The sequence below is a fragment of the Mandrillus leucophaeus genome, unplaced genomic scaffold, assembly GCF_000951045.1.
Source record: "Mandrillus leucophaeus isolate KB7577 unplaced genomic scaffold, Mleu.le_1.0 Scaffold276, whole genome shotgun sequence".
NCBI classification, from domain to species: Eukaryota; Metazoa; Chordata; class Mammalia; order Primates; family Cercopithecidae; genus Mandrillus; species Mandrillus leucophaeus.
This window is the reverse complement of record NW_012102876.1, coordinates 1,249,258-1,275,963: the sequence shown is the minus strand read 5'-3', so window position 1 is coordinate 1,275,963 and position 26,706 is coordinate 1,249,258. Positions and strand designations below refer to the sequence as shown.

Below are 26,706 nucleotides of genomic sequence, written 5' to 3'. Positions count from 1 at the left end.
AAAGACTTGGAATCAACCCAAATGTCCATCAGTGACCGACTGGATTAAGAAAATGTGGCACATATACACCATGGAATACTATGCAGCCATAAAAAATGATGAGTTTGTGTCCTTTGTATTTGCCCATTTTTAAATGGGATTGTGTTTTTTCTGCTGATTTAAGTTCTTCACACATTCTGGATATTGGACCATTGTTGGATACATAGTTTACAAATATTTTTCCCAATTCTGTGGGTTGTCTATTTACTCCGCTGATAGTTTCCTTTGCTGTGCAGAAGCCCTTTGCTTAATTAGGTCCTATACATCAATTTTTGTTTTTGTTGCAATTGCTTTGGGGAATTTAGTCATAAATTCTTTGCTAAGGCTAATGTTCAGGATGGTATTTCTTAGGATTTCTTCTAGGGTTTTTATAGTTTTAGGTCTTACATTTAAGTCTTTAATCCATCTTGAGTTAATTTTTGCATATGGTGACTGGTAGGAGTCCAATTTCAATCTTCTGCACACAGATAGCCAGTGATCCCAGCACCATTTATTGGATAGGAAGTCCTTTCCCCATTGTTTGTTGTTATTGACTTTGTTGAGTATCAGTTGAGTATAAGTATGTGGCTTTGTTTCTGGGTTCTATATTCTGTTTCTCTGGCCTATGTGTTTGTTTTTCTACCAGTACCATGCTGTTTTGGTTGCTGTAGTCTTGTAGTATAGTTTCAAGTTGGGTAGTGTGATGCCTCTGGCTTTGTTCATTTGGCTTGATTTGAGGTCTTTTTGGTTCTATATAAATTTTAGGATAAATTTTTCTAATTCTGTGAAAAATGAAAGTTTGGTAGGAATAGCAGTGTATCTGTAAATTCCTTTGAGTAGTATTGCCATTTTAACAGTATTGATTCTTCCTAACCATGGGCATAGAATATTTTTCCATTTGTTTGTGTCATCTCTGATTTCTTTCAGCAGTGTTCTGTAATGCTTATAGAGATTTTTCACTTCCTTGGTAAGTAGTATTCCTAGTTATTCCTTATTATTTTTTTCTTTTTTGGCTATTTTAAATGAGATTGTGTTCTTGATTTTGCTCTGAGCTTGGACGTTATTGGTTTATAAAAATGCTACTGATTTTTGTACATTGATTTTGTATCCTGAAACTTTGCTGAAGTTGTTTATCAGTTCTAGAAGCCTTCTGGTGCAATCTGTGGGGTTTTCTTGGTATAGATTCATATCGTCTGCAAAGAGAAGTAGCTTGACTTCTTCTCTTCCTATTTGGATGCCCCTTATTTCTGTCTCTTGCCTGATTGTTCTGCCTAGGACTTCCAGTACTACATTGAATACAAATGAAGAGCGTGGATATTCTTGTTTTGTTCCAATTCTCGAGGGAATACTTCCAGCTTTTGCCTGTTCAGTATGTTGGCTGTGGATTTGTCATAGATGGCTCTTATTATTTTGATGTATGTTCCTTTGTTGCCAAACTTGTTCAGAGTTTTTAACATGAAGTGATGTTGAATTTTATGGAAGGCTTTTTCTGCATCTATTGAGATGATCATGTGGTTTTTGTTACTTCTGTTGTGGTGGTAAATCATATTTATTGATTTGCATATGTTAAACTAACCATGACTCCCAGGAATAAGGCCTTCTTGATGGTGGCTAATTAACATTTTCATGTGCTTCTGAATTCTGTTTGCTAGTATTTTTTGAGGATTTTTGCATATATGTTTATCAGGAATATGAGCCTGTTGTTTTCTTTTATTGTTGTATCTCTGCTAGGCTTTGATATCAGGATGATGCTGGATTTGTAGAATGAGTTAGGGAGACGTATCTCCTCCTTGTATTTTTGGAATAATTTTAGTAGGACTGATACTAGCTCTTCTTTGAACATCTGGTAGAATTTGGCTTTGATTCTATTGGGCCCAGGACTTTTTTCGGCTGGTAGGCTTTTTATTTCTGATTCAATTTCACAATTTGTTATTGATCTGTTCAGAATTTTCATTTCTTCCTGGTTCAATCTTGAGAGTCTGGGTGTTTTCAGAAATTTACCTATTTCTTCTAGGTTTTCTTGTTTGTGTGCATAGTGATGTTCATAATAGTCTCTGAGGATATTTTGTATGTCCGTGGAGTCAGTTGTAATGTCACCTTTGTCATTTCTAATTGTGTTTATTTGGATCTTCTCTTTTTTTCTTTATTAACTCAGCTAGCAGCCTATCAATCTTGTTTAATCTTTCAAAAAACAAACTTTTGTGTTCATCGATGTTTTGTATGGATTTTCACATCTCAATTTCAATCATTTCAGTTCTGATTTTGATTATTTCTTATCTTCTCCTAGCTTTGATGTTGTTCTGCTTTTGTTTTTCTAGTTCCTCTTCCTTTCCTAGGTGTGATGTTAGATTGTTAATTTGAGATGATTCTAACTTTCTGATGTAGGCATTTAGCGCTATAAACTTTCCTCCTAACAATGCTTTAGCTATGTCCCAAAGATTTTGGTATGTTATGCCTCTGTTTTCATTAGTTTCAAAGAATTTTTTGATTTCTGCTTTAATTTCATTTTTTATCCCAGAGTCATTCAGGAGCATATGGTTTAATTTCCATGTAACTGTATGGTTTTGATAGATTTTCTTAGTAATGATTTTTAATTTTTATTTTGCTGTGGTCTGAGGGTGTGTTGGGTATGATGTCAATTTCTTTGAATTTGCTTGGACTTGCTTTATTCCTGAGCACATGCTCATCTTAGAATTGTGTGCCATGTGCAGATGAGAAGAACATATATTCTGTTGGTTTTGGATGGAGTGTTCTGTAGATGTGTAATTAGCTCCAATTGGTCAAGTGTTGAGTTTAAGTCCAGCATATCTTCATTACTTTTATGCCCTGATGATACCTCTGACATTGTCAGTCAGGTGTTGAAGTTCCCCAAGATTATTGTGTAGCTTCCTAAATCTCTTCATAGATATCTAAAAACCTGTTTTATGAATCTGGGTACTCCAATGTTGGGTACATATACATTTAGGATAGTTGAGTCTTCTTGTTTGTATTGTAACTCTTACCATTATACAATATGTATGTTGTCTTTTTAAAAATTATCGTTGGTTTAATGTCTGTTTTATACAAGAAAAGCTACCCCTGCAGTTTTTTGTTTTCCATTTGCCTGATAGTTCTTTCTCCATGTCTTTAGTTTTAGCCTGTGGGTTTTTTTTACTTGAGACAGGTCTCTTGAAGTTAGCAGACAGTTGGGTCTTGCTTCTCTATCCAACTTGCCATTTTATGCCTTTGAAGTGGAGACATTAGCCCATTTACACTCAGGATATAAATTGATATGTGAGAATTTGATCCTGTTACTGTGCTATTAGCTGCTAAACATTTTTAAAGGATCCAAGAACACTTCTTTCATGAAGACCACCATGATAGCAGATATTAAAATTAAGTTGCACTTTGAACTCTGGATCATTTTCTCTAGACCTCTCTCTGACACTCTATATTCCTTATTATAGAATTGTGGGAATACTTTAGGGGAGCAGAGTTGGAATCATTCATTTCCTAGGTCAGTCTTTTACCTACCTTTCCCTATTTAACATGCTAAGTAAAGAAGAGTTTACTCACTTAATTGATTCCATTTCCAGAAGACTGGGTATTCAGTGGCAATCTCTGAGGCCACACTTAGGTGCTTTACCTTGACCCTAAGCCATGTTCTGCAACTCAGCCTCCCAACCACTATCAGAGTAGAGCAGTACATGTTTTTCTGACTGTTATAAAAGGTGCTAGTTTGAGTCTTATTCTTTTGTTTTTCTCTCTTATGAACAGGGTATGGAGATCTATGTTTGAATCCTGTTCTGTGTCTTCTTGGCTCTGTGACTTGGACAGGTTACTTCAGTTACTTAACATTCAGTTTAATCATCTGCTAAATGATGACCCTTATTTTACAAGGATGATATGAGAATTAAATGTTTTAGAAAACTAATAAGTATCTCACACAGAGCCTGGCACAAGATGCTTCATAAGTAGTAACTATATCAAAATGTAAATCATAATAACCTTTAGTAACTATATATTTCTGGTCAAGACTTTAGAGTATAAAAAGAAGTAAAAGGTCTCACCTGATGTGATACCCATTAGACTCTCAGGCAATCACCGTTTAGCTTTTTTTTTTCCTGATTTTTATTTATGCCTTGTCCACAATAGACAGCAACTGGCACAAAGGCAAATCTGAGCCTTTTTAATTTGTAAATTAAATCACAGTGTGTAGGGCATGGTTACTATACTGTTTATTGAATTGAATGGGGAAAATATTGACAATTTGCATTTGTTTGGCACTTTTCAGCATAATTTTGCATTTATCTGTTATGTGCCTCAACACTGCAATATAGACATGGACAGCAGAAATTATCAACACTGTATATATAAAGAAACCGAGCTGTAGACAAATGAAGTCGATTTCCTATGGTCACTCAGAGAGTAAAACTCAAAAGTAGACAGAAACTTCTAATGTCATGACTAGTTTTCTTGTTATACTATATTGTTATTCTTTGGAAAGAAGAAATCCCTGTATCACCTTTTAAAAAATTATTCTAAATAAGAGATAAACTTAGGGAAAACAAATGGTAACAATATTGAATTTTTCCTATATAGTTCCATGCGTCTGTTCTCTCAGATAATGCCTGCTAGCACTGCCCAAGACCAGGGCCCAGATACGTACAGAAGGGGCTGATCAAAGCAAGAGCTTAAAAACTGACGGATGCACATGTTTGTTCACAGTTTGTTAAATCATTTGTTATTATTGAGCATCTGGAAAAAACTGGCCTATTTGAGTGGCATTAGGATCTTGTAGAAGTCCCTGGTGACTTTTTTTTCCTAATCACCCAAAGGCCTAAGTGATTGCAGATTCCTCCCATCAAAATTAAAAAAAAAAAAAAAAACAAAAAACCAATAATTGGAAAACCAACAAAATACCAGAAGAGAACAAATAGAAGTTTAACTTTTGTAATTAATTTCTTATTAAGTCATTTTGATGCTTATATATTTTGCAGAAAGAAATCATAATTAGTTTTAGCATTCATGAGGCATCAGGAGTTCAGTTCATAGAAATCCAAGTTTAAATTCTGCCTGTGCCATTTCACCTACTTTCCAGCCTTCTTCCTCCACCAGAGAAAGAAGCACATGGCTGACCTTTCACCTTCTTCAGGTAGCTGACAGAGCTCCATTGAAATGTGTGCTAACAAAATCAGGACTTCACAAAATGCTTTAATCTCGTAAAACTCAATGAGCTAGGGGCTGTTTCCACTATAGATTAAGAAACTAAAAAAAAAAAAAAAAAAAAAAAAAAAAAAAAAAAAAAAACTGTGAATAGCTGGCAAGCTTAGATTTTTTTTTTTTAAATTGGGGACAGGGGTGGTTGGTATCCATATTTACAAGAGACATTTGTTAATACATCAGTCTCAAGATTATAGATGTGGTGAATATATTGGTAAATTAGGGAATTCTCTTGCCTCTTATCTCTGTAGGTTTAGGTCCCCATCTATCTCCACTCCCCCCATAATTCCACACATGGCTGAAGGGGGTGAATGTGCAAGACGACATCGCACTTTGTGTAGAGAATGCCTCTCAACTATTAAGAACAGCAGAGCATAGCATATAAGAGCACAGATTCTGGAAGTAGACAGAAGGTTATAACCATAGTTCTGCCATTTTCTTCTGTTCACTGTTACTAGTAAGTTAGTTAACCTCTCTGTGCCTGAAAAAGATGGTTTTAAAAATGGTATCTAGCAAATTTAGACGATACTTAAACAAGTTTATACTAACAAAGCATTTGATAAAATAAATTGATTTATGTTACCTCATCCCTAACCCAAGTTTTGCTAATATGATTTATTTCTTCACATTAAAAATATAAAGATCTGGGAGAAGTATGTTGCCAGAGGCATTAGCAAGTGCAAATATGCCTAATATGTTCTTTGAGGAATAAAAGAAATGCTGAAGCATAATAAGGGAAAGATAAGTAGGATATGAGGTAAGAGAGAAGGGGGTTGGATGAGGTAGTGCTTCGGAGTGGTTTTTTTTTTTTTTTTTAACCAGAGAAACATTGCTATCTGATTTTCATTAATTTTTTTTTTTCACTTTGCTGTATGGAAAATAGAACAAGAGTGGGAAAATGGGGAAACGCAGGAAATACTGTGACAGAATGCTAAGAGATTATGGTAGCTTAGTCTAGGGAAGGATTCTGAATATATTTCGAAAGCATAGAGAATAGAATGTACTAAAAGATAGGATGTGGAGTGTTAGGAAAAATAATGAAGGATGAGTCCAAGTATTCAGTTAAGTAAGAAGACAGATTAGAGTGTCATTAATTGAGAAGTGAGAAATCACTAATACGTAATTATGATTCTGTTCTGTTTCCCTATAATACTGGTACTGACTTTTATCATATATTAAACATTCAATACAAAAATTGCCTGTTTACATAACTATCTCTAACCTAGATCTAAGGCTCAGTTTTGCTGTGTTGTAACATTGGTGGTGATCTGTCACTGATTTCCAGGATACTGTGGACTCCCTAGAGACAAAGATTCTGTGTTTTTCACAGATGTAGTCCTTGTGCCTAGCATAGCACCTGACACACAATTGGCTCTATTAATATATGTTAAGTACATGAATGAGGCCAAAGGGATGACAGGATGCCTCAAGGAGTGTGATCAAATAACAAGTCTCATTCTCAGATCGTCAAGTCAGTTTACCAGACAGAAAGCATTCCTTTGTAGAACAGCACTTGTTTAAACAAAACTAAACATAGCAATGCCAATTTACAGCAGGATCTGTTAGGTGGACCAGACAATCCCATGAAGCAATCTCATGTATTTTTACCATCTAATAAAACTACATGGGAAAAATTTTGGTCCAATCAAGATGGAGTAAGCACACTCTGATTCTCCCACTGAATACAGCTAAAAATCCTGGACGGAGCTGGAGAAGCTAGTTGAAAACTCTGAAAAATAAGTAGTAATAAGTGGATTGGGGAAAAATAACAGAACTCAAAACATCACTGAATCATGCATGAGTTTCTTGAATTTTTTTCCCTAATATCTTCAGATTTAGACTCAAAAGCAGCCAAATCATGGAAGTGTGCACCAGATGCAAGCAGAAAAAGCTCCAAGAAAAGTTCTTTATTTCCAATCTGAGGAATAGAAAATGGCACCCTACAAATCAGAGAGAGTGGAGAAAGTTATATTTTTGTTTTTTTGTTTTCTTCTATTCAAGCCCCCAGGTAACCCTGGCAAGGTGATAGCAAGTGGTGGTGGCAAAGGCAAAAGTGTCTGGGTGGATGCTTTTAAATCTAAGGATGGAAACCCTTCTCTGTGACCAAAGGAACTATATCCCAAGAGTGTGTGTGTGTGTGGGGAGAAATTCTCTGTTGGTTTGTTCCTTTCTCTAGCCTTTCCCCACTTGGTTCCCATGGCAGGGTGATCTTAGGAACAGAAAGTGAGAGGCAGAGGTGAAAATTAAAGTCTCAGATCTCTAGCCGGAGGACCAGGAGGTGGGTGGGAGAGGCTGGAACCTGGAGTGGGGCAGGGAGACAGTAAGGGCAGGGAGGCGGGGAGTGCTACGGAAGTGGTTCTATAGCATTGAGTATGATTCTTAGTTTCCCCCTAAGTTGTACAGGCATTGATTTGACTCTGGTCAGCATACCAACCTTTTGAGAACTAAACTATGGGATGGAACAATGCCCAGGGCTAAAGACTGACCACTCGATGAGGCGTATGTTTGATAAACTTTGATAGCACTGCAAAGGCTTTGAAAACTGAGAGTTGAAGGTGCAGCATAAGAAGGTAAGTGGGAACTTACAGACTAATGAGGTTGTTTGCCTATACTTAAAAAACAAACAAACAAACAAACAAACAAAAAACAGTATTCTCCATTAGATTTAAATAGCACCCAAAATTTCATAACATTATATTTCAAATGTCCAGAATATGGCAACTGTATACAATTATTTGGGAGTGATGTAAAGAGCCCAGAAACTTTTACTAATATTCTGGCTTCATTTCTAAATTCAGACTGTTGATACCATCTTTCTTTAATGATTTAGTAGAACTCATTGAGTTATATTCAATTCTTTGTTCTTGCTGCTTTGGCCCTAGAGAGAAATTCTGGCTCATTAAATAATTTACTAGTTGACTCATTCAGAGATTAAGTCATTGATTAAAAAGACATTTATTGAGTACTTACTGCATGTCAGACACTGTGCTGGACGCTGCTGACAGAAACATAAGTAAGATGAATCTGTGTCCTCAAAAAAAAAAAAAAAAAATTCACCATATAAGGTATGAGCTCAGTGGTAGAAGCTTGTGGGGACCAAAGGAGTTTCATCTTATTAGGCAAACTTTAAAGTCTTAAATGCACATAATAAAATGCTTTGTTTTATTCAAAGTTCTTTTCTTATCCAGTAAATGGTAGGTATGTTAATTAGTTGGCATGATAGTCCACCAAAGAACAGGACTTCATTCAGTAGTATTTACTTCGTTCAATGATTATTTTTTAGGGTCTGCTGTGAGCCAGGATTAACCTAGCCATGAGGTTCTGTACCAAGCAGACTTACCAGGTACTCTCTGGCTAGATCGGCCTCACAGCAGCATGTAGAGAGGAAATGGAAGCAGGAAAGGGCTGCTCTTCCTTCTTTTTTTCTTTATTCTAAACTAGATCCTTGAGTTAGACCACTTAACATTCATTCCTAATTTTCATATTGTTTAAACAAATCAGAAGCCTCCAAGAGGATTAGCAGAAACTACAACTCTCCAATCTGTAATTATAATTTAACTTTACAGTGCCTCAAAACATGTTCTTGAATTCATCTGGGAAACCAGAACTTTGAAGCCTAGTAGCTGTTAAACAAAGGAAAATCAGACTGTCTTAACAGTGCAGAATCAAAGAATGTCTGAGATACAAGAGATTTCAGAGAACATCTACTCTACAAGCTGAAGAAAGGAAGCCCTTGGGCTGAATTTGGCCTTTAGATATGTTTTATTTGGCCTAAATGCCGTTTTATGGAAATTTCACATTAATATCTAGCTTTGTAGATTCTCTTGATAATCAGAAGATGTGACAACACTGGCTCCATTTTCTCACATGGCAAATGCTCTGGACCCTGTCTCATCCAAGATTGTGACCTTCTAATTTGGTCCAATAAACTAATATTACAGATAAGGAAAATAAGACCAAGAGGACTTACCTAAAGTCGTACCTTTAGTTAGTAGAAGCTAGCCTCAGAATACTTGCCTCCTAATTTCTTGAATAGTGTCATTTTCATTATGTGAGGCTAAGGAATCATTGTTTAAGAATGATTTTGGCAAATTAACTCATGACCATAGAGTAATAAAACAAGCAGCAGTTTATTTTTTTAAAAAAATCTTGAGTTAATTCTTTGTGTTAGTTCTTATTCTAGGCACTAAAATACTTTCAGATTGTCCTCATGGTTTCTTCTGTACCGATTAGTAAGGGAAGGATAGTAAAAGGAAGGAAGATATAAGGGAAGGGATCCAAGTATTTTCTTGGAAGATGATTATAAAATCTGGAAAATACCATTGGATAACATACTATAACATTGCAATGAAAAAGAAAACTGCAGTAAATCAAATTCTCCCTACTCTCATTTATTTTGTGAATCTACTCATTCTTTATGCATATGGCAAATGGATTTCAGTTATGCACAGTGGATGATACCATATTTTTTTCTGCTGTGACAGAAGGGCAGGACATCCCTCCAAGCCAGAATTAATCTTTTGTCATTATATGCTCCCACAGAAATGTGTTTATATCTCTATTACAACACACAATACTCTCTGCCATGCATTAGAATTTTCTATGTGCTTGTCTGTGCCCACCACAGAGTAGGAACTCCCTGAAGGCTAACATTTGTCATGTTTATCTTGGATCTTCCATAGTTTTTAACACCATGGCTTAGACTAGGCAATCCATTTCTTCATTTTGCATTTGCTAAATGCCTATTCTGTGCAAAAGCCTCTAAACATATCATGGGATTCAGAGATTACTTCAGAGTAGAAAATCAGCCCTATATGGATCAGACACACATTGATCTTGTTTATCATTGTATTTCCAGCACCCAGAACACTGTTTAACATTGTCAGTAATATAACAGTGGATCATACTTATGATGGTTGAAGGTGGAACAGACTTATTATATGGAATCTAACAGAAAGTGGGCCCAACAGAGAAATGAAGGTGCATAGAAACTGATGTTTATTTTCCATCAACCATTTTTCCATGTTGCTTAAGAGCCCGTGCAAGAACAGCTTAAGACCATTCAGTTGTTGCTCCTATCCATTCAGTGGCCTGAGCAATGGGAACTGCAGACCAATCTTCTATGGCAGGCTGAGCACTCCAGTCTTCAGTAGGGAACTGCTGAATAGACACAGAGGGCACCTGCACACCTTCAGACCAGTCTGAAACCTCAGGCTGAGTAGTAGTGATCTCAGGAGCTGGAGCAGTCCATTCACCCTGAAATTCCTCCTTGGTCACTGCCTTTTCAGCAGCAGCCTGCTCTTCTTTTTCAATCTCTTCAGGATCTCTGTAGAAGTAGAGATCAGGCATGACCTCCCACGGGTGTTCATGGGAAATGGTGCCATGCATGCACAGAACTTCCCGAACCAGCATCCGCTACATCAAACCCACTGAGTGAGCTCCCTTGTTGTTGCATGGTATGGCAATGTCCACATAGCACAGAATCTGTGTTACACAGAGCAGTGGTAGGTAGGTTAACATAAGATGCCTCCGTGAGAGGCTGGTGGTCAGCCCTGGGGTCAGTAACCACAAGAAGCTGTGGTTCCTGGAAGGCTGCCTGGATCTGGTTAGTGAAGGTTCCAGGAGTGAAGCGGCCAGCAATTGGAGTGGCTCCAGTGGCAGCAGCAAACTTCAGCACGGCCCTCTGGCCAGTTTTCCTGGAGGATATAACACTGACATCAGCAGGGTTTTTAATGGTAACAATGGCACGAGCCGCCAGCAGAAGCTTCTCCCAAGTCCTCTTCAGATTTATGATGTAGATGCTATCACTTTTATAGATGTACTGTTCCATCTGGAAGTCAAGATTAGTGCCACCTAAGTGGGTTCCTGCCACAACAAACTTAAGAACATCCTCCTCCTTCGTTTGCAGGACATCAAGGCCTCTGGACATTGTGAAAGTTTCCCTTTAAGTTACGACGGGAATCCAGAACAATGCCGTATGGACCCCTCTGTACATAGCGCGGAAAGTAGATCAAGTTTAATAAAACAAATGACTAGCTATTGATTTAGGGCTTAGGCGGTGACTAGTGTTCTAGGGAAGAAAAAATATTCTATGAAAGGGCTGGAGTAACTGATGACATCACATAAATCATTCATCCTGTGCCTAACACTATACTGCCTATTCTTTGTCAGGCAGCATGGCAATACTGGAAACCCAGAGCTGTATCCGCATGCCTGTAGAGACACCAGTTCCGAATATTTGCAGCATCTCCCGTTTATAATTGTGCCCGAAATACAGGCAGTTGACCTCTGAATGCTCATATTGAAATGCAAATGAACACAGCAGCTGCAGAAAGAAGAGGCTTCTTCAGGGAGCTTCAAAAATTCAACAGGGATTGCACACTTCTACGTGCAGAACACCAAATTTTAAATTTAAATGATTCACCATGAACAGCCGGTTGGCAGCCCTCTGATGACTGTGTTATTTTAGATACCATATCTCTCATTCACATTACAGTATTTTGCAGAACTTCCATATGGTATGTAAATGAAAGGAGAATTCCACAGGGGCATGAGGGCTAATGGGTATGATATTATTTAAAACATTGTGTGGCAAAAACCATAGCATTAAAGTCTTCTTACTATACTAAGACCAAACTCCTAGACCAGACTTTTCCCACTTGGCCCTATCTATCTTCATCGCCACCATTCTTTTCCATGAGTTATATTTTAACTGTGTTTTGTAATGTTTCTGAAGATGTGGCTTTCCCATTTTTTTCCAATTAGCTTTTTGTCGTACGTTAAAATACAATCTAGTGGTCACTGTACGATGAATCCTTGATAGCGTTTCCCAGGTAGAATTGAAAATGATTCTTTTTTCAGGGCTCCCTCACTTTGAAAAGAAGGAAAATAATACTTTCTTTTAGAGTTGTGAGAATTAGAGATAATACATATGGAAGTTATGACCCCACAACAGGTACCAAATAATTAGAAACTTGCTGTTGTTATTATACATCTAGTACAATTTACATACACAAGATCACTATTAGTATATTTCTATAATTAACATACTCCATCTTTGAAAATTTGAGAATTACTGTGCTTATTTATTCACACAGTGTTCTAGAGTTTATGCTTCCGACAATGAGATGCAAAAAATGTAAGTTCCTTTAAGATTTTATTTCTAATTAAAAATAATGAGCATGCTAAATGAGAATTCCATCTCTTATAATAAGCACTGTAATTGAAATGAAGTAGAAAATTGCAAAAACGAATTACATTGCAGTATGTAAATCTTCTACAAAGAATTGAACCAGAAAATGCATAGTTCACAAATTGCACACGTGGGAGATTAATCATCATCTCTAATACAAGAGATTTGATTAGGGTAGAAAGTAGATCTGTATAAAATGTCTAATATTGAATCATTTTTATCAAAAAGTATTTTATGAAGCTCCCTCTTCTGAGTGTAGTGGCTATTGTACCAATGGTACAAATTTTGTAAGGTATAGATATTCCTTTAAAATCACAATGTTATTTTCAACCATGACAATAATTATTTTCTATAAGCCATTTTACTCTGAAATATTTCAAAGGTAGCCACTAAAGAAGAGATGGGAGAGGAAAGTATCCCACAGGTGCTACATTCTAGGTACTTTACACTTATGACCTCATGTAGCCCTCACAGCAAACACATAAGCTAAGCATCATTTTCTACCCTTGCTTAGATGAGAACATTTGAGCTCCAAGAGTTAGAATAAAATGTTAAATGACATAAAACTAAAACATAGTTGGGGAGAATTTCAAACACAGTTCAGTCTGACTCTTTCGACTATGTCATCTGCAGTATACCTAAACTTCTGCAGTATACCTAAAAGGAACATTTTCTAAATTATTATCATGTTTAAAAAGAAGTAACAAAGATAAGAAATTGCTTAAATACACTATCCACCTTACCATTATGAATACACATTTATTTCACTATAACCCAGACTTGAATTCCTTTGATTTATGGGATCACACAGCTCAGTACATAGCTCAAGAGCTGCATGCTGGAGGGAGCTACGAGGAAGGGGTGGGGGCGGCAGACACCTGCCTTCTGACATCTGATCTTTTAATCAAAACCTGATATATATGCATTTATTTATTCAATGAGTATGTATTGAACACCAACTGTGTGCCAGGGTTTTCCAGTTAACAGAGATTGCAGTAAATATTTCTTAAGAATCTAGTGTGTCCTAATATCCATAAAACTGCAGTAGAGGAATTAGTCTCATGCATATGCGTATGGTTTAGCTTATTTGGAGTCATATAACCTAGGTTTGAAACTATTTTTCCACTTACTAGTTGTGTAACCCTGGGCAAGCTTTATTTATTTATTTATTTGTATTCAAGAAAATCTATTACATTTCTTTTTTTTAAATTTCTTTTAATGATTTATTATTATTATTATACTTTAAGTTCTAGGGTACATGTGCACAACGTGCAGGTTTGTTACATATGTATACATGTGCCATGTTGCTGTGCTGTACTGGTTAACTCGTCATTTACATTAGGCATATCTCCTAATGCTATCCCTCCCCCCTCCCCCCACCCCACGACAGACCCCAGTGTGTGATGTTCCCCACCCTGTGTCCAAGTGTTCTCATTGTTCAATTCCCACCTATGAGTGAGCACATGCAGTGTTTGGTTTTCTGTCCTTGCGATAGTTTGCTCAGAATGATGGTTTTTAGCTTCATCCATGTCCCTACAAAGGACGTGAACTCATCCATTTTTATGGCTGCATAGTATTCCATGGTATACATATGTGCCACATTTTCTTAATCCAGTCTATTATTGATGGACATTTGGGCTGGTTTCAAGTCTTTGCTATTGTGAATAGTGATGTTATAAACATACATGTGCATGTGTCTTTATAGCAGCATGATTTATAATCCTTTGGGTATATGCCCAGTAATGGGATGGGTGGGTCAAATGGTATTTCTAGTTCTAGATCCTTGAGGAATCGCCACACTGTCTTTCACAATGGTTGAACTAGTTTACACTCTCACCAATAGTGTAAAAGCATTCCTATTTCTCCACATCCTCTCCAGCTCCTGTTTTTCCCTGACTTTTTAATGATTACCATTCTAACTGGTGTGAGATGGTATCTCATTGTGGTGTTGATTTGCATTTCTCTGATGGCCAGCGATGATGAGCATTTTTTTCATGTGACTGTTGGCTGCATAAATGTCTTCTTTTGAGAAGTGTCTGGTCATATCCTTTGCCCACTTTTTGATGGGGTTGTTTGATTTTTTCTTGTAAATTTGTTTAAGTTCTTTGTAGATTCTGGATATTACCCCTTTGTTAGATGGGTGGATTGTAAAAATTTCTCCCATTCTGTAGGTTGCCTGTTTACTCTGATGGTAGTTTCTTTTGCTGTGCAGAAACTCTTTAGTTTAATTAGATAATCCTGGGCAAGTTATTTACTCTCTCTAAACATTACTGGATTTTTGTTAAAAGGACACTAATAGTAATTGTGTCATAAAATTTGATGGGAGCATAAAATGAGATAGTATATGGAAAGTGTGGATAAGAATAGAACCTAGCAAGCAACTGCTTGTTAAGTGTTAATTATGATAATGATGATAATAAGACCACTTATTTTTTATTTTTTCAAGACAGAGTTTCGCTCTTGTCACCCAGCATGGAGTGCAATGGCGCAATCTCAGCTTACTGCAACCTCCGCCTCCCAGGTTCAAGCGGTTCTCCTGCCTCAGCCTCCTGAGTAGGTGGGATTATGGTGCCCACCACCATGCCTGGCTAATTTTTCATATTTTTAGTAGAGACAGGGTTTCACTATGTTGGCCAGTCTGGTCTCGAACTCCTGACCTCAGGTGACCCGCCCGCCTCAGCCTCCCAAAATGCTGGCATGACAGGCATGAGCCACCGTGCCCGGCCTGAGACCACTTATATTGTCCTCAATGATCAAATTAAGCTATAGAAATCTTCATGATTGGGCTGCATAAAATACAAATCGCTTTTCTAATTTTGATGGACCTCTTATTTTACCTAGATTATGGAAAACTGTATTATTTTTTCATTTGGGAAATTGAAGTAGCTTTTATTCCCCTGTGTTCCTTTTACTTGACTGCCAAGCAATGGGAATGTCACCCAGGCTCAGGAAATTGGCAGCTGTATTCCAGGAATCTGGAGAAAGCTAAGTAAAGCAAAAGAATGATCAGTTTTTATTTGCAATCATGTTCGTGATAGGGTGCAAATGTAGTCATACTCTGGCCAAATTGCTAAAAGCTGTTTCCTGCTTCCTGGAAGCCTATGGACCTGGGCCAACTTTCCAAACTTGGTCTTCCAGCTACCAGTACATCCGGGTGGTGGGGGTGGGCAATATTCTTTAAACCAATACTGTTTATGTCATTTATTTGTCTTAAAAAAGTCAAACTAAAATTGGTTTTTAGTGATCGCAACGAAACCACTGGCATGAGTCAAAATGTTGTTTGGAAAAGCAACCTGCAATCAACTGGATACATATTTACTAATTATTTAAGTTCCAATTCAACTATTGATTTTCATAATAATGAGTGGCTTGGCTCTCTTTAGTGTTTGATGGGCTTGTATGAAGGCCTACAGTCCAAGAGAATTAAATTATTTAATTTTATATTAAAGTCAAACCATGGACCAAAAGTTTTCCTGAGCCAAATTATTTAAGAAAGAAAATGCAAACGTCAAATTCAGTTCACTACTGGCTTCTCCTGATCTGGAATAGCATATGCCTCGTACCCTGGAACCTGATTTCACAGGGGAGAATACCTTCCAATTATCTGTGACTATTTGAATCTAGTAATTCTGTATAGAGAAAGAATCACCAGATGAATTTTCTTCCCTCTCTTGTCTGCTGAATAAGCTTAATTAAATATTGCCTGAGAGGATAAGAGAAAACCCTGGGCCATGCCTTATGGACGTACTTATGTACGTACTCCAAAGAGAATGAGAAACATGGGAGGAAGGAACAATGACAAGAGGGAAACTGAAATAAGAAACTAAAAATTTCAGGCTGGGTATGGTTTCTTATGCCTCTAATCCCAGTGCTTTGGGGGACTAAGATGGGAGGATCTCTTGAGCCCAGCAGTTTGAGGTGGCAGTGAGCTATGATGGCACCACTGCATTTCAGCCTGGGCAACAGAGCAAGACCCTAACTGTAAAGAATAAAAATTAAAAATTAAAAATTCAGGCATCAAGGGAACCCTTATTGCAGAAAATTTGCTATGTGCTTCTTAGACAATCAATTAAAACATCAGTTTTGCTTTCTAAATTTTTCCGTGTGATATTCAATAATACCTGGTTATTCAGGATTTAAAAAAAAAAACTCTTTGAAGTTATTTACTATGTTTCAGACTTAATTTTCCCCTGTGTTAGAAACAGAGGTAAGATATTGATACAACTAAGATGGTGTTATTGCTAGGGGATCTAGGAATACAGAATTGTATAAAACTATAGCTACTGTTTTGCATGAGGTTTACTTATGTGATACAGTCTTGCCAAACAATGACGGTACCTCATATGTGAAATTAAAATGCTTTATTATTCAAACCATGGCCATTTGGAATGAAGTAAACATAAATTTTATATCAAAGGGATCTATTCCTCAGCCTCAGATGCAAATCTTACACTAGTAAGATTTGGCAGCTCTACAGGGAACAGGCTAAAGAACTCAAGGGTGCCAAAGAGCCAGAGAGCCAGGATTTCTACCTCACTCAGAGAACAGGGAACAAAATGGCCAGGCTTGCCTCCAGATAAGAATATGCCCTACTTCAACTTATTTCCATAGCAAGAGTGTATGAGGAAAGAGAGAAAAGGCTATACCAGTGTCCCTGACTTTGAATCCATAGTACCTCTGTACTCTATCACAGGTGGCCCAGTAAGTATCCTGGAATCTAGCCAAATTGTTACACGAAGAGTAATTTTTCTAAGGAAAAATCCTTAGAAAAGAAGTATTGGGTGGATTTTCTTCTTCATGGGTCACAATTTGACATTCATATTAAAAATTGTTAAGCACTAGCATCGTACCAACATTATCGTATAGAATTGTGGGCCTGAAAAGGCCATGCAATTTACTCTTAAGATGCTGTAACCTAGAGGGAATGTTTAATTGGAGAGAGAGGGAGAGGGGCAACGGCTGAAGAACTACCTGTTGGGTACTGTGCTCACTTCCTGGGTGATGGGTCTAACCATCCCCCAAACCTCAACATCATGTAATATACCTTTGTAACAAATGTGTGCACGTACCCCTAATTCTAAAATAAGAGTTGAAAAAGAAATGAAAATAAAAACAACAAAAAATCAAGCAAACAAAGAGCCATAACACAAATCCAAACTCTAGAAAAGAAGAGAGAATTTGTAGCTTGGGTCAAAGGAGAAAGCTATGATGATTTCTCCTGTGCCACCGTCTAGGCAAAACACAAAAATTCCAGGTAGAATTCAGAGGTAACAGGCAGTGAGCTCTAAGAAATGTCACATATACAGAGCACGTTTTAAGTGACTAGCTTATTTTATTTTATTTTATTTTTACCAGATTACCTCACACTAAACTTTCACAGACATACTTCTTGGAAAATTCTTCCAACAATTTTGTAAATTGAGAGCAGCCTTTACAGGTTACACCAAATTGAGAGCAGCCTTTACAGGTTACACCAAATATAGAGAGATTTAACAACTTGCCTAAGGTCACAGAGACAGAAAATGGCAGAGAAGCACTACTGCTAAACACAGCTTTGTATAATGCCATGGATTACATAGCTATAGTATAGATAAGAGGTTTTAGATCATAAAACATTCTTAAATGTTGCTTTTATATTTTGCTAGAATTTCACAGATGTAAAACATGCCAATTAAAGCAGAATATATAAAGCAGTCTAATCGGAAACCTTCTGGCAATAAGAGTTTGCACTTAGTTTATAAATGCACAAACCTCTCCACTGTGACTCATAGAGATTTCTGACTTCCATTTATTTGAGTTTCATTTCTCCATACAATGTAATTTTTGGTTGAATTCTTTCTTAGATTTACATTCTTTTATGTGTTCGGAAGTGTTGTGATTCTTGGCTCTGTGAAATTGCTAGAAAAAAGTGGAGAAGAAATATGCCTAATAATGTTGTAATTTATTGAGTTTTACTAAATGACAGAGACTATGTATTATGGACTAAATTATGTCCCCTCAAATACCCCCAATATGTTGAAGAAACTCTAATTCCAAGTGTAATGGTATTTGGAGATGAGGTTTGGGGAAGCAATTAGGTTTAGATGAGATAATGAGGGTAGCCTGTTCATGACAGGGTTAATGTCCTTAAAAGAAGAGATACCAGTGACTTGATAAAGAAGACATGAAAAAAATTTGATTCATGCCTTGAATTTCTCTCCCTTTCTGCCAAGTGTGCACATAGCAAGAAGTAGGCTATCTGTAAGTCGGCAAATAAGAATCCAACTATATTCACATCCTGATGTCAGGCTTCCAGCCTCCAGCCCTGTGAAAAATAAAATGTTGTTTAAACCACTGTGTCTATGTTATTTTCTTATGGCAGCCCAAGCTGACTTAACACTATGTTAAATGCTTCATGGGTACTATTCCATGTTCTTTTCATAAGATTTCTATCTGCTAGGCATTTAATATTATCCTAAATTTACAACTGAAGAAAGTGAAGAAAGAGAGTTTAAGCAATTTGTCCAGTGTCATAGAGCTATTAAGTGGCAGAGCCAGGATATAAATCTAGCCTGTCAAATGCCAAAGCTTGTGCAAAACCACTTTACTGTGATGTCTTCAATGTGCATAACTTTTCATTTCCATAAATCCACCACTCACAAATCAATCAATTTAATCACATTATCACATTTATGAATACGAGATACATGAGTTTACCTTACATTTCTTTGTGGAACATTTTTTGGGTCTGATGGACCCAGCTCTTCCTGTAATTACCATCTGAAAGATGCACATTAGGGACAGTTTCTATCCTTCTATTCACGCTTAGTAATTTTGCACCAGGGATTCTTCATTACCACTGCATGTCATTAAGATGTCAGTCATATTCCTCCTAATTGCCTGTACAACAGCAACATGTGTACACTTCAAATTTGAAATATTTTAAGCAGAACTCACCTTCTCTACCGCAATCTTGCCCCTTTCCCTATTTCTCTATGTACAAAATTTTCTCAATCACCTAAAATTGAATCCTTTATGTCACCCTTGCCTTCTCCCTTTCCTTCAACCCTGCAGAGGATCACTAAGTTTACCTCATTCTTCTGTCACCTGACAATAACTTCTATGACACCCTCAAATTCCCATTAGCTTAATAAAATAAAGGTAATCTCTCCCTCACCCAACAAACTCTGAATTATACTGTCAGATTAATCTTTTTAAATGTGGCTTTTGATTACATCATTTTCTTCAAAAATCTTCAACAATTAAGATATAGAAGAAAATTCCTCAAATCATGGTTCGACATGCATGATTTAAAAAAATCTTTTCAAACTTAAATTCTCAGTCTTATTTGTTATAATCTGTGACACTGAGTAGGACATGTATTTTCTCAACTCCATTATTCAGTTTGCCAAGCTGTTTAAGCTTGAAATACTCTGCCTCCAACTCCCTGTCTCACAGCCCAACCAAACTTCAGGATTCAATTCAAAGACTAGCTATGTCATTAATCCTTGATTTCCCCAGATGCATGAATTCTCTACTTCTCTAACGCCTAGAACCACATTAAGTCACATTTCAACTATTTTCTACTTATTATGTATAATCTTGTATTGAAGGTATTCCCAGATAAATTATAAGATGGAAGAGATTAACCACTAACTATTCTTGGCCTCTTCTCTTGTAACTCTTAAAACTAGTTCAGGATCATGCTTAATGGATGTTAAAAAGTGATAATTTGATAAAGAATATATGAAAGAAATTTAATTCATGCCTTGAATTTGTATCAATACTTCATTGAAAAGAAATCATGTGCCATTTAGGTTATATTTAATGTCTGCTCTGATAGTCATGAACCCTTGAGCTGATCAGTAAAATGTTTTGCAAGCAACAGCTCAAATATCCTGGATCTATTCCAAAATAAATTGAATTTGCAGGGTCAGTGGGAATCACTATGGTAACAGATGGATCCTTTAATTCTTGTAGTCACTTTGGTGTAGACTGGCATTTACATATCATGACAAAGGCCTGCTGCTGTCCATCAGGAGCAGGAGAAAGGTATATCAAGTCATGATAATTAACAATAGTTGCTATGACAATAGACTCAAGTAACCAGTAGCTTAATACAATAAAAGTTTATTTTTTGCTTATATCACAATCTAATATAGATTGTGAAGTGCTCCTGACTCTTTTAAGTGACTCAGGGAGCCAAGCTCTTTCTAACGCATGATTTTGCCAACTTTGGATCCCTTTTTTTCTAGTCACATGAATGTAGGAGGGAGATTGAGACCAGGATCTTTTGTGTATTTTTAGAACGCAGGCCTTTAAGTAGCACACATCACTTTAGCTCATATTCTGTCGACCAATTATAGTCTGTACTGCAAAGTAGGTTTGCAAATGGTGCTTTCCTATGTGCTCAGGAAAAGGAAATGGATTTGCTGAACATCTAGCCTATCTTTGCCATACCAAAGCTCCAGCACCTGAAGGAATTTGATATCTGGATCTGATGGTTATTATTCTGGAAGAAGGACCCTGAAAACGCATTTGTACTGGGTCTATTGGTAGTGTCAAAATTCTTTTAACATAAAATTCCTTCAAATGACTAGACCTTCTTTAGTAGAATTCCATGGCAGGGCTATGCTCAGTAATACCCAACAACTTTGCATTGCTATTCATTCTCAAACTCAAATATGTCAGCTATGCATCAAACATATCTATAATCTGACTGCACCTTACCTCTCCCACCTTATCTCTGGTTATGTATAGTGTCTTTTCTGCTTTAATCTTCCTAATCCATTTCTGTCTGTGAACATGGCAGGCAAATTCTGAGACCCCCTCCAGAGGTAGAGGGTTTTGTGAATTAGAATGCCTTCTTTATTGAGGATGGACAAATAGAGAACCTCTTCATGATGGACTCTTCTACTCCAGCTACACTTCCCTATTTCCTCAGGCTATTCTGTCTACTTGGCCACTTACCCATACCACCCCACTTACCCACAGTATCCCCATGCTGTCTCCTCCAATTGCCCTTGGATACTCTGACCTGAATTGATTTCTCCTATCCACAGACTTGCATGACTTACTCTTTGAGTTACACATTCCCGTGATGCTTGATAACCAGACAATCTGTTTACAGCTCTGTGGCAGTCAACGTTATCTGTTACAAAAAAGGCCAGTTCAAGTCCTGTCTTTGTCTAAGTCCTCTAGTGGCTTCATGTCTCAGTTGAATAAAAGCCAAAGTCAGCACAGTGGCCCACACAGCTTTCCAAGATCTCACCTTCTGTGACCTCTTTGACATCATCTTCTACTTGTTTCCCCAACTTACTTTGCTCCAGCCACATTGGTCTCCCATCTGTTTCCTTACCTATGACAGTTCCCACACCTCTCCAGGCTTTATTCCTGTAATTTCCTTCTCCTGAAATTATCATCTCCCTTAACAACTTGGGTCACTCCTTCCTCACTTTCTGGGTTTTATACAAAATTCAGTAAGGTGCACCCTCCCCAACACTCTAAATCCTATTTTCCTGCTTTATTTTTCTTCTAGCAATTATCACCATCTAATACAATATATATTTCACTTATCTATTTTGTTTTACTCTATCTCCCCTAACAGGAATGTATGTTCCACAAAGGCAAGACTTTTTGTCTGATTTGTTTACTTCTGTAACTCTAGTATCTAAAATGCCTAATGATATATAGTAGTTATTCAATAAGTATTTGCTGAAGGGAAAATGACTCTTCTAGTTTTAATCTTTTAGTATATCTTTTATTCCTTAGCAGAATGTAGAGACCCTGAAGTTAAGTACTAGATCATATATTTTCCTTGTATTCCACTCCAGGGTTGCCCAGTATTGCAAAGGGCTTAATAATAATTTACTAATGTAATACACACACACACACACACACACACACACATTGTGATGGAGTTTCACTCTTGTTGCCCAGGCTGCCTTGATCTTGGCTCTCTGCAACCTCTGCCTCCCAGGTTCAAGCCATTCTCCTGCCTCAGTGTCCCAAGTATTTGGGATTACAGGCATGCACCACCACAACTGGCTAATTTTGTATTTTTAGTAGAGACGAGGTTTCTCCATGTTGGTCAGGTTGGTCTTGAACTCCCGATCTCAGGTGATTTGCCCACCTCGGCCTCCCAAAGTGCTGGGATTATAGGCATGAGCCATTGCACCCAGCCAGTTATTATATTTTATAAGTCAAGATCTTTCACATCATTTCTCAGTGACCGTATCTTTGATAGAAGGCTCTCCTGTCTTCAGTACCACGTCACAGCTGTGGGGACAGCAGCTTCTTTATTTAGCAGCCATCTGGACTAGGTGTCAGTTCTCTGTAATTTTTAAAGGTTGTGACACTGGCAATTACTGAAATGTCAAAACACGAGGCCAACCATGAGGACTGTGTCAAAAACCTTCCCACATACTTGTCATGGTGATGTGGGTAAACTCATATATAGCATTTGACACTCAGCCATAAAATTGAAATTAAAGTTAGTTTTTTATAATATCTCAGAGAATGGCACCTTGTATAAGACAGGTATACCACACTAAAACACATACATGAATATGAAGAATAAGGTTATGAATAGGCAGAGGAAACATCTGTTTTTTGTTTTTATATTAAATGTTATATTCTAGTAATATGCTGTAAATCATCATTCCTAGCCTGGATATTATTGGGAAATATATTTACTAATACCACACTTTGTATTTCTTTTCCACAATAACCTAAATGCAAATATTTTCTAAAGCACAATTGATTGTAAGTGTAAAGTTTTAATGTAACATTTCTTGAGATCCTTTTATAGGATCTTTACCTATATCATACCATTTTATCCCCATGATGACTCTAAAATATAATTATTGTCTGAATTGTAGAAATGAAGAAGGCAAGGCTAAGTAACTGGTCCCTGGTTACAGAGTGAGTGAATGGTGAGCTGAATTTAACATAGGTGATCACTCCAAAGCTCTCACTCCTGTGCATTTCACAGCATGGCTTACCTGAGCCATCTGAGAGACTGGGAGAGAATAATTCACTGAGCATCTCAAAAGGGACAAGCTTAGACATTAAAAGCAGGAGGAGAAAAACATCCTTTTGTAAAGTAAATTTCCATTTGGTTACAGACATCAAAATCACAAAATATATGAGAGATAAGGGACTTGGTTATTTGCTAGAATTCTTTGAAGCCTGAGAAATAAGTCTGACAGATGATTATTTTATGTTTTATAGATATGTATATATAAAAGGACAAATAGATATTTGTCCTTAAACATTTCTGAACAGTTTTATTAAAGTACAATTGACATAAACTGCTCATATTGAAATTGAACACTTTGATAAGTTTTCACATATGTATACTCTCATGAAACCACACAAAAATCAAGATACTTAACATATCCATCACCTCCATGAGGTTCCTCCTGCACCTTTGTAATCCATCACTCCCTGTTCCCATCCCTAGGCAACCATTGATTTGCTTTCTGTCACTCTAGATTACTTTGCATTTTCTAAAGTTTCATAGAGATTGAATCCCACAGTATGTACTTTTTTTTTTTTTTTGATGGGATCTAACTCCTTCATCTTGGCTGGAGTGCAGTGGTGCAATCCTAGCTCACTGTAGGCTTAAGTGATCCTGCTGCCTCAGATCCCCAAGCAGCTAGGACTACAGGTATGTGCCATCACACCTGGCCAATGTTTCTATTTTTTTGTGGAGACGGGGTCTCCCTATGTTAGCCAGTTTGATCTCAAGCTCCTGGCCTCAAGTGATCCTCCTGCTTTGGCTTTTCTGGCTACTTGGACTCATAATTACTTTGATTTTTACTGTGTTGTTGGGTGTATTAATTAGTCATTCCTTTATGTTGAGAATTAATATTCCATTATATGAATATATCACAGTTTGTATATTCTTTAACCTGTTGGTGAATATTTAGGTTTTTTGGAGTTTGAGCTATTATAAAAAACATCATTTTGAACACTATTCCTTAAATATATAGGAGTAGAATGGCTGCACCAAATGGTGGCTATATGTTTAACTTTTTAAGAAACTGTCAAACTATTTTCTGAAATGGTTACAGCATTTTATATTCTCACAAGCAGTACACGAGAATATGTGTTCCTCCACATTCTTCCCAACAGTTGATATGACCAGGCTTTATAATTTTATCCGTACTATTAAGTACATAATGGTATCTTATTGTGGTATAAATTTTTGTTTTCCTAATGATTAATCATATTGAGCATCTTCTCCTGTACTTATCTGCAATCCTTATATCTTCTTTGATGAAATAACTGTTCATCAATATTTTGAACAAGCATATTTTGAATAGTCAGTTCATCAAAGAAGATGTATGGGTGGCAGATAGATATAGGAGATGCTCAATATCACTAATCATTAGGAAAGTGAACATTTATACCACAATAAGATACCACTATACACTTACTGGGTCATGTATCCTATAAACACATAAACCACAAAAATTAAAAATAAAAGAAATGGCTTTTCATTTTGCTCATTTTAAAAACTGCATTGTTATTATTTTTAAAGAATTTCTTATTTATCCCAAATATAGGTAAATTATATACAAATTCTTCCAATCTTTAAAGTCTTTTAAAGAGCAAGTGTTTTTAATTTTTAATTTTGATGAAGTCCAACACAGTCATTTTTTCTTCTACTCGTTGTGTTTTGCTGTAACATATAAGAAACTTTTTCTAACATAAGGTCATGGATGGTTTTTCATGCTTTCTTATAGATATTTTATAGTTTTAGGTTTCACATTTATATCTATAATTTTCATTTTTTGAGATGGGTTCTTGCTCTGTTACTCAGGGTGGAGTACAGTGGTGCAATCATAGCTTACTACAGTGCTGAACTCCTGGGCTCAAGCAATCCTGCCTTAGCCTCCCGAGTAGCTGGGACCACAGGGAGGCACTACTGTAACCGATTACCTGACTAAATTTTTTAAATTATTTTTTGTAAAGAGGCAGGGGGGAGTTTCGCTTTGTTGCTTAGTCTGGTCTTGAACTCCTGGCCTATAATGATTCTCCTGGTTTGGCCTTCCAAAGTGCTGAGATTACAAGCACGAACCACCATAACTAGCTAAAATTGATTTTTAGTTAATTTTTATATACATTCATACATCACTTAATGACAAGAATATATTCTGAGAAAGGTGCATTTAGGCAATTTCATCACTGTTTGAACATCTTAGAGGGTGGTTATGCACAACCTACTACACACATAGAATATATGATATAGTTGGTTTCTCCTAAGCTACAAACCTGTACAGCATTTTACTGTACCAAATACTGTGGGCAATTATAAAAAAGTTTAAGTATTTGTATATCTAAATATAGACAAAGTTCAGTAGAAGTATGACATAAAAAGTTTTAAAATGGTATACTTCTACAGGATACTTACCATGAATAGAGCTTGCAGGACTGGGAGTTGTTCTGGGCAAGTCAGTGAGTGAGTGGTGAGGGCATGTGATGGACTAGGACATTACTGTATGCCACTATGACTTTATAAACAATATATCCTTAGGCTACACTAAATTTATAAAAAATACTATTTTTCTTCAAATTAACCGTAGTTTACTGTAACATTTACTTTATAAACTTTTACTTTATTTTTAACTATTCAACTCTTTTGTAATAACACATAGCTTAAAACACAAGCACATTGTATAAATGCATAAAAATATTTTCTTCTTTATATTCTTATTACATAATCTTTTCCTATTATTTTTTAAATGTTTTTTTAAAAAACTAAGATACATACACACATTAGCCTAGGCGTGCACAGGGTCAGTACCATCAATATCACTGTCTACCACCTCTGCATCTCATCCTACTGGACGGTCTTCAGGGGCAATAACACATGGAGCTGTTATCTCCTATGATAACAATACTTTCTGGAACACCTCCTGAAGGACTTGCCTGAGGATGTTTTACAGTTAACTTTTTATTTCCTGTAAGTAGAAAGAGTACACTCCCAAGTAATGATAAAAATATAGCATAGTAAATACATAAACGTTATTATTTTAAAAATTATGTTGTATTCATAATTGTATGTGCCATACTTTCATGCAACTGGCAGTGCACTGGGTTTATTTACATCAGCATCACCACACATGAGTAATGTGCTGCACCATGACATCACTAGGCAACAATAATTTTTTAGTGCCATTATAATATTATGAGAACATTGTTGTATATGTGGACCATCATTTACTGAATCGTTATGTAGCACAGGACTCTACATTGCAAGGAATAGACTGAATTTTGGTGGGGAAGAAGGACATGTGGATATACAA

The 26,706-nt window shown here is 36.7% G+C and overlaps 1 protein-coding gene and 1 pseudogene across 1 annotated transcript in view; both read right to left on the bottom strand.

Annotated features, from left to right (window-relative positions):
* GRM5 (glutamate receptor, metabotropic 5) overlaps positions 1-26,706 on the bottom strand; it is a 610,214-nt gene that overhangs the window by 107,091 nt on the left and 476,417 nt on the right. The gene's annotated exons all lie outside the window — the stretch shown is intronic.
* Positions 10,273-11,149, bottom strand: LOC105543125 (annotated as a pseudogene).